Genomic DNA, 13099 nt, shown 5'->3' with positions numbered 1-13099 from the left:
TTTATTCTTGTCTTTCATGGATATGGATCTTGAGCTATGGTCCATGAGTTAGTTCTGGAGGGTTCATTTGAGAGATTATTTAGCATTGATTATCTCCATTTGCATATGTTGTTATGTTAGTTGAGTTTGGGAGATGGTTTTATATTGGGCATATTCCTTGGATTAGGAATGGTTTATGAGTTTGATCTTCTTGTGAGAGGCTTACATCCATGACTAGTTATATGGTATGTTTTGGGTGTTGTTGTGGCGTTTTGGTTGGGGTTTTATGGAAGAGATCATACTTGCACAATTTACATCTAGAGGGATGTGTAGAAGGACATGACACAAGTTATAATTTGATTGGTTTCTCTCTGGTCTTGGTTGTCTTCTTGGATGTTCAGTTTCACTTACATTGGATATGAGATTGGTTAGAGATTGTGATCATTGGTTTGTGTTCATGTATCTCATGTGAGAGATGACATGGTTATTTCTTTATCTCTTTCCTCTATTGGTTGTGGAGATCTTGAGAGAATGTTGGAGACTTGTTATGATAGTTGTTCTTGCAGGTTATTGGTTTATGGGTTGTGGATGTCCTTGAGACTACATGGATTCACTTCTTTCGGATGTTGTGAGTGAATTTGTTATAGATTTGACATTATCTTTTGTAGTGGGAGCTTCTTCGTATATATGTGGTAGGTATTTCTCTTGAGGCTTGTGATTGCAGGTTACAAATTGGATATGTTGATGAGCTGAGATTCACTTGGTATACATTTAGAGGTATGGATAGTTGGATGGGTTTGGCACTTGTTGTGGGTATTATTTTAGCTATGAATATTTTGACAACTACAGATACATGTGATTACCATTGGATTAGGTTTTTTGTGCTTGGCATTTCAATTGGTATAGGATTTTATGATCTTCTAATGTGACAAGTTTGGTGGCTTTCTCTTTGGATGACTTCTGGGTCAATGCAAGAAGTTGGGTCTCTCTTTTGGCCAAAAAATGAAAGTGTTTTTTCTGTTTTTGAAATATTTTGTCAATTGATGCCAAAATTTGAGCCATTTAGAGATTAAATATAAAAAAATTCAGAAATAAAAATTTTAGTGCTTGGGATCTTCTTTGTGAATATGTAATTTATTTGTATGCCCATATGATAGTTATTTTTTTGGTATGGATCTTTAAAAACCACTTTTTCAAAATGCCTATTTCAAGACCATACCACGCTTGTGTATGAACACCATAATTTGACACAACTAAATGAATTTACCTAACACACCAAATATTGATAAAGAATATTTTTCTCGAATTTTTTAATGAATATTTTATTATTATTAATTTTTAATTGGCTATGAAGGTAAATATTAAAAGCTCTCATGTACGGGCACCATAATTTGATCAAAATTTCACTTTTTTGAATTTTTTTTCAAAACTTCAAAAGAATTAAATGTAGATTGGTGACATATAAATTAATTTAAGAAAAATTATAAAATAAAAAAGTTATTAAAGTTTTAGTGAATGTTGTTATTTTGCATTTAGGTACCACTTTTGATTAAAAAATAATACAAAAATAGTAAATAAAATCATAATACTATAAAATTTATATTTCTAAAATGAGGATAGTGAGAGCTCTAATGGATTTTTGTTTCATAAAAAAATTTGATCGGGAAGACCCTCTAAAAATTATGGCAAGGTATGAATTTGTCAATTCAATGCCTTAGCCAAATCTTGAGAGGCCAAGGCATAGGCTTGGTCTCACCAAGCCTATCCCAAACCAAAATTTGAGTTTTAAAAAAAAAAATCCCACCTCATGTTGTAAGAAATGAGCACCCGTTATTTGAAATTCAAAAAATAGGTACCCATTTTGAAAAACTAAAAGTGGCATGTGAAATTCTTCAAAAAATTTAAAAAATTGATTTTTTTAGAAATGGGTACCATTTTTTGTTTTTAAAAAATAGGTACCAAATTTTTAAAGGATGGATACCCATTTTTTACTTTAAAAAAATGGGTACCCGTTTCTAAAAAATTCAAATTTTTAGTTTTTTAAGAAATGGGTACCTGTTTTTTGAAAATAAAAAATGGGTATCCAATTTTTAAAAAATCAGGTGCCCATTTTTTTAAATTTAAGGTCAGGTACCCAAGTCAAAAATGAGTGTCCATTTTTCAAAATCAGGTACTCATTTCTAAGAGGTCTCATTCTGCGGATTTGACTTCCATGAAATTGTGACCCAACTTTGTGCATTCACCCTTCTATGTATGTCTAGTGGCAATGACATAATAGGAGGTGGCTTCATTTATGTTTGAGATGCTAGATACTTTGATTTTGTTGTAGGTACTAAATGGAGCACATGGTTTACTTTGATCCATGATGGTGGCTGTGCTGGGAGGGATTGTTCCCTTGTTCATTTATGTGGCTACAAATTGACCCTATGCAATATATACAAGCGGGAGATTGTTGAGATAATGGGTGTTGCACACATTGCATAATATTGTTATATTGTATTATTTTATTATATTATGTTATGTTGCACCTAGATGGACGTGCAATATGTAAAGATACATATGAGATATACTTGATGAGTTGCATTGTAACATTGTAATAATATTTCATCTAATTATTTAATATTGGAGAAAAGAATTAAATTTCCAATATTAAATGTGGGGTCAATGAGTTAGATAGCGCATGGTTTTGGCACATAGTTTATCTAATAACATTTGGCGGTTTTGTGGGACTTTCTACTATATAAGAAATTGGTAGGAGAAGACAAAAGGGAAAGAGTCGAGTGTGAGAAGGCTTAACAGGTTAACCAAGGGAGCATTTATGAAGCTTGGAAGCATGACATGGGATGTGTGGATTCATGCTTGTTAACATGGATTGCTTGGTTCTGGCTATGGCATTGAAGGCTTCCATGGTTGTATTGTAATGTTGTTTTTCCTGAATAATACATGGTTGTGGATGCTTTTGAAGGCTAGGTTCTTACCTCAATGAGGGTTTCCTAGGCTATATCTCATGTCACAATTTTGTGGGCATGTTGTCTATTCTCTTGCATGTGGATTTTAATTTCATATTTATTTCAGACCTATTATGGGTTATGTGAAAATAGTTACATTCTTTATTGCAAGTTTTCTTACAATTAAGGGGAGCAACCTTCATCAAGTTGTATCTTACTGTAACGAAGGTGCCCATGTGGGTTAGCCTATTATACTTGTGAATTATGTAATTCTGCATTTGTGGCGATAATAAGAAGTCCATATTTTGTACTCACATTGGTTGTTATTTTTCTATTTTTTGTTATGTGTTTATGTTATTAAGGGGAACACCCTTCATCATTGTCTCAGTCATAGCATTACAAATATAACTAAAATTGCTTATAAAATTTCTATAGAAGCTAGCTAAACAATGAAATGATCTTACCTCACCCACATTCTTAAGTGTAGGCCATTCTAAAATGGTTTTAACCTATTCAAGATTGATTCTCAAATCATCAATTGAAATTACAAATCCCAAATACAGAATCTCATCTTGCATAAGGGAACACTTTGTCAAATTAATCAACAACTTCTTCTCTTTCAATCTCTGTAATATTTGCATAACATGCTCAAGATGTTTTTTCTTAGTCTTACGAAATATTAGAATATCATTCAAGTAAAGGATCACAAACTTTCCTAGGAATTGCTTTAAGACTTCATTCATCAACTTCATAAGAGTACTAGGTACATTACTCAAACCAAAAGGAATAATCAATCATTCATACAAACTATCTTTTGTCTTGAAAGTAGTCTTCCATTCATCACTTTCTTTGATTATGATCTAATGATAAGCACTCTTCAAATCAATATTGTTAAAATACTTTGCTCCACTCGAACAATTCATTATATCATCATTTCTTGGCAAAAGAAACCTATATTTCATTATGATCTTATTAATATCTCTTGAATTAGTACACATTATCCATTCTTCATTCTTCTTAGGTACTAATACAAGAGGTATATGACATGGACTCAAGATTTCTCTCATCAAACCTTTCTACAAAAACTCTTGCACTTATCTATTAAGTTCTTCATTCTCTATAGGTGTCAACCTATATGATTCTTTATTCAACAAACTAGCTCTAGAAATCAAATCCATAAAATGACTTATACTTCTTACTAGTGATAAATCATCATTTATATCCCTTGCAACACTTTATTTTTACTCATTCAAAAAGATTTCAATTTTCATTGGCACTCAACTAACACTACCATTTTTTGTAGTCATTTGACATGCTCGTCTTCTATCTTTATCTTGGTCATTAGTATACTCTATCAATTGACCATTACTACCATAAATCAACCATGTAGGAATCATAGAAAAACAAACTTGGTTCATTTTGATCTCGTTTTCAAATTTCTTTCCAGAAAGCATGCAACTTGTCTTATGGTAGTACAATTGATCTCATCAAAAGACTCAAATCAATGGCATTAGTGTATCCATAACATCATTCATCCAAATAGTATATCAATTCAATCTTCCATGATACATATCATGTTTATAATATTTCCAAGTTCTACCCAACATAATATGACAATAATCCATAGGCATAATATCACACAATACTTCATCTTAGTAATATCCAATCTTTAATTTCACAACACATTGTTCACTTACCAATATCTTATGCTCATCCTTGATCCACGAAACATGGTAGGGTTTAGGATGCTTCAGCCTCTATAATTACAACATTATAACCAACTCCTCTAATGCCAAATTTTCTAAACTTCCACTGTCAATGATCACTTTGAAATATTTTCTAGATATCTTACTTTTGGTCTTAAAAAGACTTCTCCTATGAATAGGTTCTTGATCCTCACTTTCCTCACTGCACAAATTTCTTCTCACCATCAAATTTCTTCCAACCTTAGGATCACTCCAAGGGTGCACAGATTCACCTTGTATCACAACATTCCTAGTACCACTTTCATTTTCACTAGATTATCTACACTCAAAGGATCTACTCTTTCCTTGTTACATCTAAAATAATTACCACAAAAACCACATCTAGAATAAGAATTACCTCTTCCTCAGTAAAAGTAGTACCTCCTTGATAGGAATTAAAACTTTTCTGTTTGATCTTTCCTTTTTCATCACTTTTCCACTCATATTTTCCCTTATCTTACATAGACTTGTTAGATATACATCTACCTCTCTATCTTTTTTCATGCTTCTTTGTCAAGATCTCCTCAGCTTTCAAGGCACATTCATATGCTTCTTCCACACTTTCCAATTTCACAAAAAATTATCTCATCTTAAATTCTATATCTCAATCCATTTAGATATATATATTTTGCAAATTTTTTAATCTCATCATCCACATGTCCATATCTGATGTCCAATCTATAGAATTATTCAATGTACTCCTTCATTGTCATTTCCTTTTGTCTCAAATTTTTCTTTTTTCTCAACAAGATAACTTGGTACATAGAAAGAAGGAATTTTTTCTTCACCTTGTTCACCATTTTCATATAGGTCCTGATCTCCTCTTTTCCTCTTCTCTATCTATCAATTTGTAATTTCTCCCACCATAGTGAGGCATTATCTTTCAATCTAGTGATTGCAATCTTTACCTTCCTATTATTAGAAGTGCCTTCAAACTCAAAGAACTTCTCCATATCAGAGATCCAATCCAACACAAAAGTGGTGTCTAATTTTTCATCATAACGAATAACTTCCATAGGAGGCTTTGAATGTGCCCTAGACAATACCCTCAACAATTTTTCCTCATCCTGATCTTCCTCAGGTTTAGGATTTGGGTTTGGTGTCATTGCTTCATCATTATTCACATCATAAAGATATTCTCTCCCCCCTAGGATGTCTCCACAAAATCTAATCTAGCTATAATTTGTCTCAACATGTCCATAATAGTAGTGTCAACATTTTCTATACCTTGAACCATCTTTACAAACAAGTTCCTACAAGATCATAATCCTCTACAAGTTATAGGTCAAATTCATAGATCTACCATCCTAAGCCAAATTAAACTTAGGGTTCTACATGTTCCAATCTCCACAAGGATAAACTTGAAGCTCTTATACCACATGATGCAAGGATAAATATGAATAGCTAGGGCCAAAAGCACACCCAACTAACCAACCACCTTGTTGAGTAACATAACAAATGCAAAGAACATGGAGAAAAACATCAAGGAGAGAAGAAATAATGAAACTTTATTGATTCATCCAATTATCAACATACATACCCCATTGTAAGGCCTTTTGGATTATGACCAAATATAAATACAACTTCAAAATCCACAATCCACCTTCAAATTCTCTCTTCCATAAAAATCAACTCTCCACTCTCTAAGTCCTACCTAACCTAAATTTAAACACCCTTATTTATACTTGCCAAAATGGCTTACAAAAGATTTTAGATCATTACATAATAGAAAGGATAACCTTACAATGACCTGCACACATCCCAAGATAAGACCATATGATTAAATTCATGATCCAAATTAAATACAAAAGTTCGATCAAACTAATAAGCAATCACACAAAAACTCAGTGAAAGAAGGAACCAACCATTAGTAAATATCAAGTTCCCTCAGTACATGAAGAAACACTTGACTAATACTAGAAAACTCAACCAACATTGGGTAGCTCAACCAATACTAGACAAATTGATAGTAACTAGAACTTAACACTAACTAGAACTCGACAATAACTAGCACTCGAAAGTAATTAGCACTCGAAAATAACTAGTACTCGGCAATAAATTGTAGAATGAACAAAAATAAGAAAGATTACAGGAAACCTAGGATGGTCCAGCATCAACAATCCCCCACTACACTAGGCATTGATTTATGTGCTCTTCAATCATGTTTTATCACATTTCCATACTCTTAGACAAAGTTTGATCGATATGAAGGAGGATGTTGTCACTAGTTCCTCTATAAGAATGAAAGAAAAAATCTCTTCTCACATGAAGAATAACCCATTGGCTCATAATGGTAGCAATGTGGAACCTAACAACTCTATGCAAAAGGGTGGTAGAGAGGAACTGCCAAGCGCTAGAAATGTCAACCCCAAAGCTCTCTACCTTAGGGAATACCTTCTACTTGAAACCCAACACAAAAGGAAGAAGTTGTCTCATAAATTTTTTCAAGGACCTACCCTTATATGAAGAACAATTGATAGGGAATTCATAGATGTTGATAAATAAGGTTCTAAGGAAGAGGCTAGAAAATTATATAACACTAAGATATCAAGGAAGAAATAGGAGTCCAATTTTGTGGAAAGGACATTGGAACACTTTATAAATAAGAAAGAATTGAGTATGAGGGAGGATAGGAAAGTAATAAAAATTGGAGAAGTAAAAATGAAGTTCTTGGAAGCCAAAACCAAGGTGTTTGATGATAGAAAGGAAATGGACTCATAAGATAAAGAGTGTTTTAAAGTAGATTATGTGTAGGATCATGGTCAACCAAACTATGGCCTTAAGTGGCAGTGAAAAACTAGCAAATCAGGGTTATGTCAACTTGACACATAATTTTAAAGCAGTTTTGCACTTTATATCAAAATTTTGTAAGAAAATAATCTATAGGAAATTGAATTTAGTTTCTAAACTACTAGGCCTTATCTAAAGAGAAAAAATATTTGATTGGTCAAAAATTTGGATTTTAATGTAGTACTACAAAAATTTTAGGATATAAATAAAAAGTAGGTCTATGTTTGACCACTTTAATCAAAATCAAATGATAATATTGTTTAATATAATTATAGATAAAAAAAGTGTTAGTGTAATTTTTTATTTTTCCTATTTTGCTAGCTCTTTCCTACACTTTTAATAATCTCGCTTAGGTTAATAAACCATGTCTTATTAGGTGAATGGTTGTGAGGTGTCACCTTCCTACATGTGAGCATCCATTAGCTATCTTGGGAAGATACTTTGCTATCGTTAGTCCGATAGATGGTTGCTCCTCATTGGTTGGTGTTTCCACCTCCTCCCTCTTCCTAGCCTATATAAGCATGCTACCTAGCTTGTATTTGCATCTCTTGTTTTTGCATCCTCTTAATGCTATTTTGCTTCTAGCATTTGCATTACTCTCTTGGAAACTAACTCTATGATGCTATTTTTATTTTATATCATTTGCATTCATAGTTTAGATATTTATTCTTTGCACTAGTTTTCTAAGTTATTAATCTTTTTAGATTCTAACATGGTATCAGAGCTTTTCTATGCGCAAGAGTAGATTTTAGTTTCCTTATTTGAGAGATTTGGGGGGGACTAATAAACTTTATGGTAGTTTTTAAAAAAATGAAGTATGCTCTTCTCCTGCATCTTTGGATGATCTTGAGAATCAAAAAAGTTTTGACAAAAATGATTTTTCTGTGGGGTTTCAATCTCAAATCCGAGAACCAACTTGCATATTTGGAGTTTTCAATTAGTATTGCAGGTTCTAGCGTGCCATTGATGGACTTAGGAAGCTGATCCAGCATTTGCATGCCATATTTTGGTTGTTGGGGTTGTTTTTTATTTTTGGAGTCATTTTTTACTGTTAAAGGCATTTAATTTACACTACAACAGCATCTTCTATACATCAACAAGAAAAATGCTTTTTTGGGTTTTGTTTGTAGCCTCGAAAAACCATTTGGGTATCTTTTATATTTTGCATGCAAGCTGTATATTTTGCAGAATCAAGCATGAAAGGCTACAACCATACCCCTCTCCATTGTCAATCACAGATTTGAATGCAGTTTTCAAATATCTCATTCTTGCCCATACAGACTCTGATTTTAATGATTCTTGTTATGAACATGGCTATTTTGTTGTGCTCTATCCACTAGTAGAGTTTTTTTTTTTATTTTCATGCATGAATTCTTCAAAAATTGTAGATTCTTAGCTGTGACTGTGCACAGTTCTCATTTTGAAAACTTCGAAGGATCATAACTTTCTCATACGACCTCGTATCGAGGTGATTCTTTTTTTGAAAGTGCATGATTTTTTGTTTAGATCGCAGTGGTACTATTTATTTCCTTGATTATTGTGCCCAAATTTTACTTTTAGCATATGCTCTTCATGAGGGTTTGTAATGCATTGAAATCAAGACCACTAAGTATTTCTTTCTAGTGGTAGTTGTAAATACACTAAAATAAAGTGCCAAATCATATTTCTTTGGAGAGAGTTCTTTGATTGAGTAAAAAGGGGGGAGGCATTATCGTGGCTGGGTTTTGTTCTTTTTAGCATTTATTCTCAATATTTCTTCATCATGGATCAAACAAATATGCCCATCCTAACTCCATACAATTACTTTGATTGGAAATCACGCATGACAATTCACTTAAAGAAAACTAGATTAAATAGGATAAATATGGGACTTGAAACTGAACCTACTAAAGATGAAGACAAGCCTAAGTGGTTTAACAAATGTGATGAGGCATATGGAACATTGTGTTTGTCTGTTTCTCCTGACTTTCTATTTCACATTGACTCTTTGGATACACCAAATGAAGTATGGACAAAGCTAGAAACACTATTTGGCACACAAGATTCAATGAGGGGTCATATGTTGGAAAATGAATTAATTAGTTTAAGTCCAGGAAATTTCAACACAATCCAAGATTTCTTCACCAAATTAAAATCACTAAGGCTGCAGTTAAAACAATGTGGAATTAAAAAGAAAGATGAACAATTGATTCTTAGTATTCTCTCTAAGCTAAGTTCAGAATATTCTGTGTTTGTCTCTACCTTCTATGCTACTAAGGGTGCACTTGGTACTCAATTCACCATGCCATCTTTAGATGATTTTGCTATCAATCTCACTCAAGAATAGGACAAGCTAATCCAGATGGGCACTCTTAAGTCCTCTAAGTCACATGCCTTGGCTACCAACCAAGGCACAAAAGAACAACAATGACAAAGTAGTAACAACAATAGTAAGGACAAGAAACAAAAGAATAGTGAGGAGAAGAAAGATCAGATATCAATTTCTTCAAAAGAAACTATTGATACACCATCTTCCAAGGGCGATAAGCCTAAGAAAGAAAAGGTCAAATGTGCAATATTGTAAAAGACCTAGTCATGATGAACATAAATGTTTGAAAAAACAACTTGATCACTTGACATACATTCTTGAGAAGAATAATATTAGTGTTCCTGAGTCTATCAAACAAAGTTCTAATGAAGGGTCTAACAAGGGAAAAAAAAAACAACAAGGGGAAAAGAACTTGGGCAAGGCCCTTTTTGTAGTTGCTTCCTCACCATCCACTTGGGTTCTTGATTCGGGTGCTTCACTCCACATTGCTTCATCTAAGGAAGAAATTGCATCCTTGGAGCCGTGTACTATGCCTTCTATTTTGATGGGTGATAACACTCTTGTTGAGGTGTGTGAGAGAGGGTCTGTTGATGTGGGGGATGGCACATTCCATGATGTTCCTTGTGTACCTTCATTGTCAACTAATCTCCTATTGGTATACCAGATCACTCACACAAGTTTAGGCAAGCGGGTTGAGTTCACTCCTGATTTAGTGGAGATACATGAGTTGCACAATGATTCTACAGTTACAGTTGGGAGAGCAGATCATCAATCACGACTTTATATGTTTTCTCACTTTGTTCCTGATCCTCCTTTGACTATTTCACTCACTCACTCTAATGATGTGAGCAGATTAAGGCATGAGCGGTTTGGCCTTCTTAACTTCCACTACTTGCATCAACTTAACCAGTAGAGCATGGTCACAAGGTTGCCTTCTACTTTGACATTGAAGTCACTTGGAATACATGATAGATCTTCTAATGGGTCAGATTCACTTGAGCAGTCTTCTACCTCCACTTCTGATGCAGAGAGTGATTCAGAGGACTCACCTCCTTCTTCTCCTAGTCATCATTTATAGGTTGATGATTCTCCTCTAGATTCTCCATCTTCTGGTCCACTTTGGGCTAGACAGACCTTGCAGTTTGCAAGTGATTGGGTTGGAGATCCATCAGACACCAAGCAGACTCGTTCACAATTCTAGGATGCTCTACATATCTTCATTGCTACTGCCTCAAATCCACAGTCCTTTCATGAGGCTTTTGGTATTTCTGAGTGGGATAACACTATGCAAGCTTTGCTGGGGGTGCGGGATGCTTCATCTTTTGGGGGGGCCTCTTCCTCTCACTTGCAGTCCTAATTTTCTTTGGGGAGTCTCTTTTCTCTCTCTTTTGGGGGGAATTTTATGTACATGGGTACCTCATCAGGCTTGACTTGCCAGGACCCATTTCTACATCCACCTAAGCTTTGCTTACGGGGGGTGTTAGTGTAGTTTTTTTGTTTTTCCTATTTTTCTAGGTTTTTCCTACACTTTTAATAATCTCGCTTAGGTTAATAAAGCAAGTCTTATTATGTGAATGGTTGTGAGGTGTCACCTTCCTACATGTGAGCATCCATTAGCTATCTTGGGAAGATACTTTGCTATCTTTAGTCCGATAGATGGTTGCTCCTCATTGGTTTGTGTTGCCACCTCCTCCCTCTTCCTAGCCTATATAAGCATGCTACCTAGCTTGTATTTGCATCTCTTATTTTTGCATCCTCTTAATGCTATTTTGCTTCCAGCATTTGCATTACTCTCTGAGACTAACTCTATAATGCTATTTTAATTTTGTATCATTTGCATTCATAGTTTAGATATTTATTCTTTGCACTAGTTTTCTAGGTTATTAATCTTTTCAGATTCTAATAAAAAGTAGACTCATGCCCTGATGTGACACATATTTTTGGGTATTTTTATTCCAAACAAATAATTGAATATAATTTTTCTACTATAACTTTTTTAGAATAAAACAATTACCATGTCTAACCACCTTAACTAATTGAAAACTTTACCAAATTTTTCTTTTTCTTATTCTAGGTGAAACATAGAATGTGATGCAACTTTTGGATTTCAAAAATGTTATACCATTTGAAAGTTATAGCTATTTTTCAATTAGTATGTGAATGAAACTTCACAATCATCTTCATTGAAAATTAACTAATAAATACTTATCAAAATTAGAATTTGACATCAATTATATCGATGGAATCTTGAGAGTTTTATAAAAAAACCCTTTTTGTTGCATTGAATTTCGATGAAAATAATATTGTCAAATCGCTACTCAAAGTCTAAATGCCAATGAAACCTTTCTCAAACACATTTTTTGAGTTGACCAAAGAGGTTTGGTCAATACCAAGCCCGATCGGGTACCCAAAAACACCAAATTTTTCAATTTTTAAAATTTTGGAGGGAAACTGCCCATTTTTGAAATTTTAGAGTGAAACGAACCGTATTAGAGGAAAACAAAAATTTGGGAAGTGTAGACATTATTATTATTAGTACATATGATAATGATTATTATTATTAACTATTGTTATTATATATAATTATGATTATGATTTTTATTAGTAATATTATAAATAGTAATATATATGATAATTATCATTATTATTAAATGTATATTATAATATTATACGATTATTATTATTATATATAGAAATATATATGGTTATTATTACTATTAAATATAATATAATAATATATATGATTATTATTGTTATATAATCTAGTAATATATTATTATATTAAAATAGATAGCATTATATTATTATTAAATATAATATTATCATGAATTGCATCAAAAGGGGTCATAGGTTAAACTATGACCCCTTTTGATCCATTGGAACCAACCAAATGGATCCCTAGGGGTCCTAGGGCCTCTAGGGACATATGTTGTTCTAAAATGCATTAGAACCAACCAAATCAGTTGCTAGGGGCTCTAGGGCCCCTAGGGACATCTTTTGTCATGAAATGCATCAAAAGGGGTCACAAGTTAACCTATGACCCCTTTCAACACATTGGAACCAAACAAATGGGCCTCTAGGGCCCCTAGGAACATATGTCATCATGAAATGTGTCGAAAGGGGTCATAGGTTGACCTATGACCCCATTCGACACACTAGAACCAACCAAATCAATCCCTAGGTGCCCTAGGGTCCCTAGGGACATATTTTTCCATGAAATGTGTTGAAAGGGGTCATAGGTTAACCTATGTCCCCTTTTAATGCATTTCATGACAACATATGTCCCTAGGGGCCCTAGAATGCATCGAACATTGGAATCAACCAAATTG

Source organism: Cupressus sempervirens, chromosome 10 (genome assembly GCF_028749045.1).
Source record: "Cupressus sempervirens isolate cs-2001-9-10 chromosome 10, ASM2874904v1, whole genome shotgun sequence".
In the NCBI taxonomy this organism is placed as follows: Eukaryota; Viridiplantae; Streptophyta; class Pinopsida; order Cupressales; family Cupressaceae; genus Cupressus; species Cupressus sempervirens.
Note: the sequence above shows the minus strand (reverse complement) of the source record.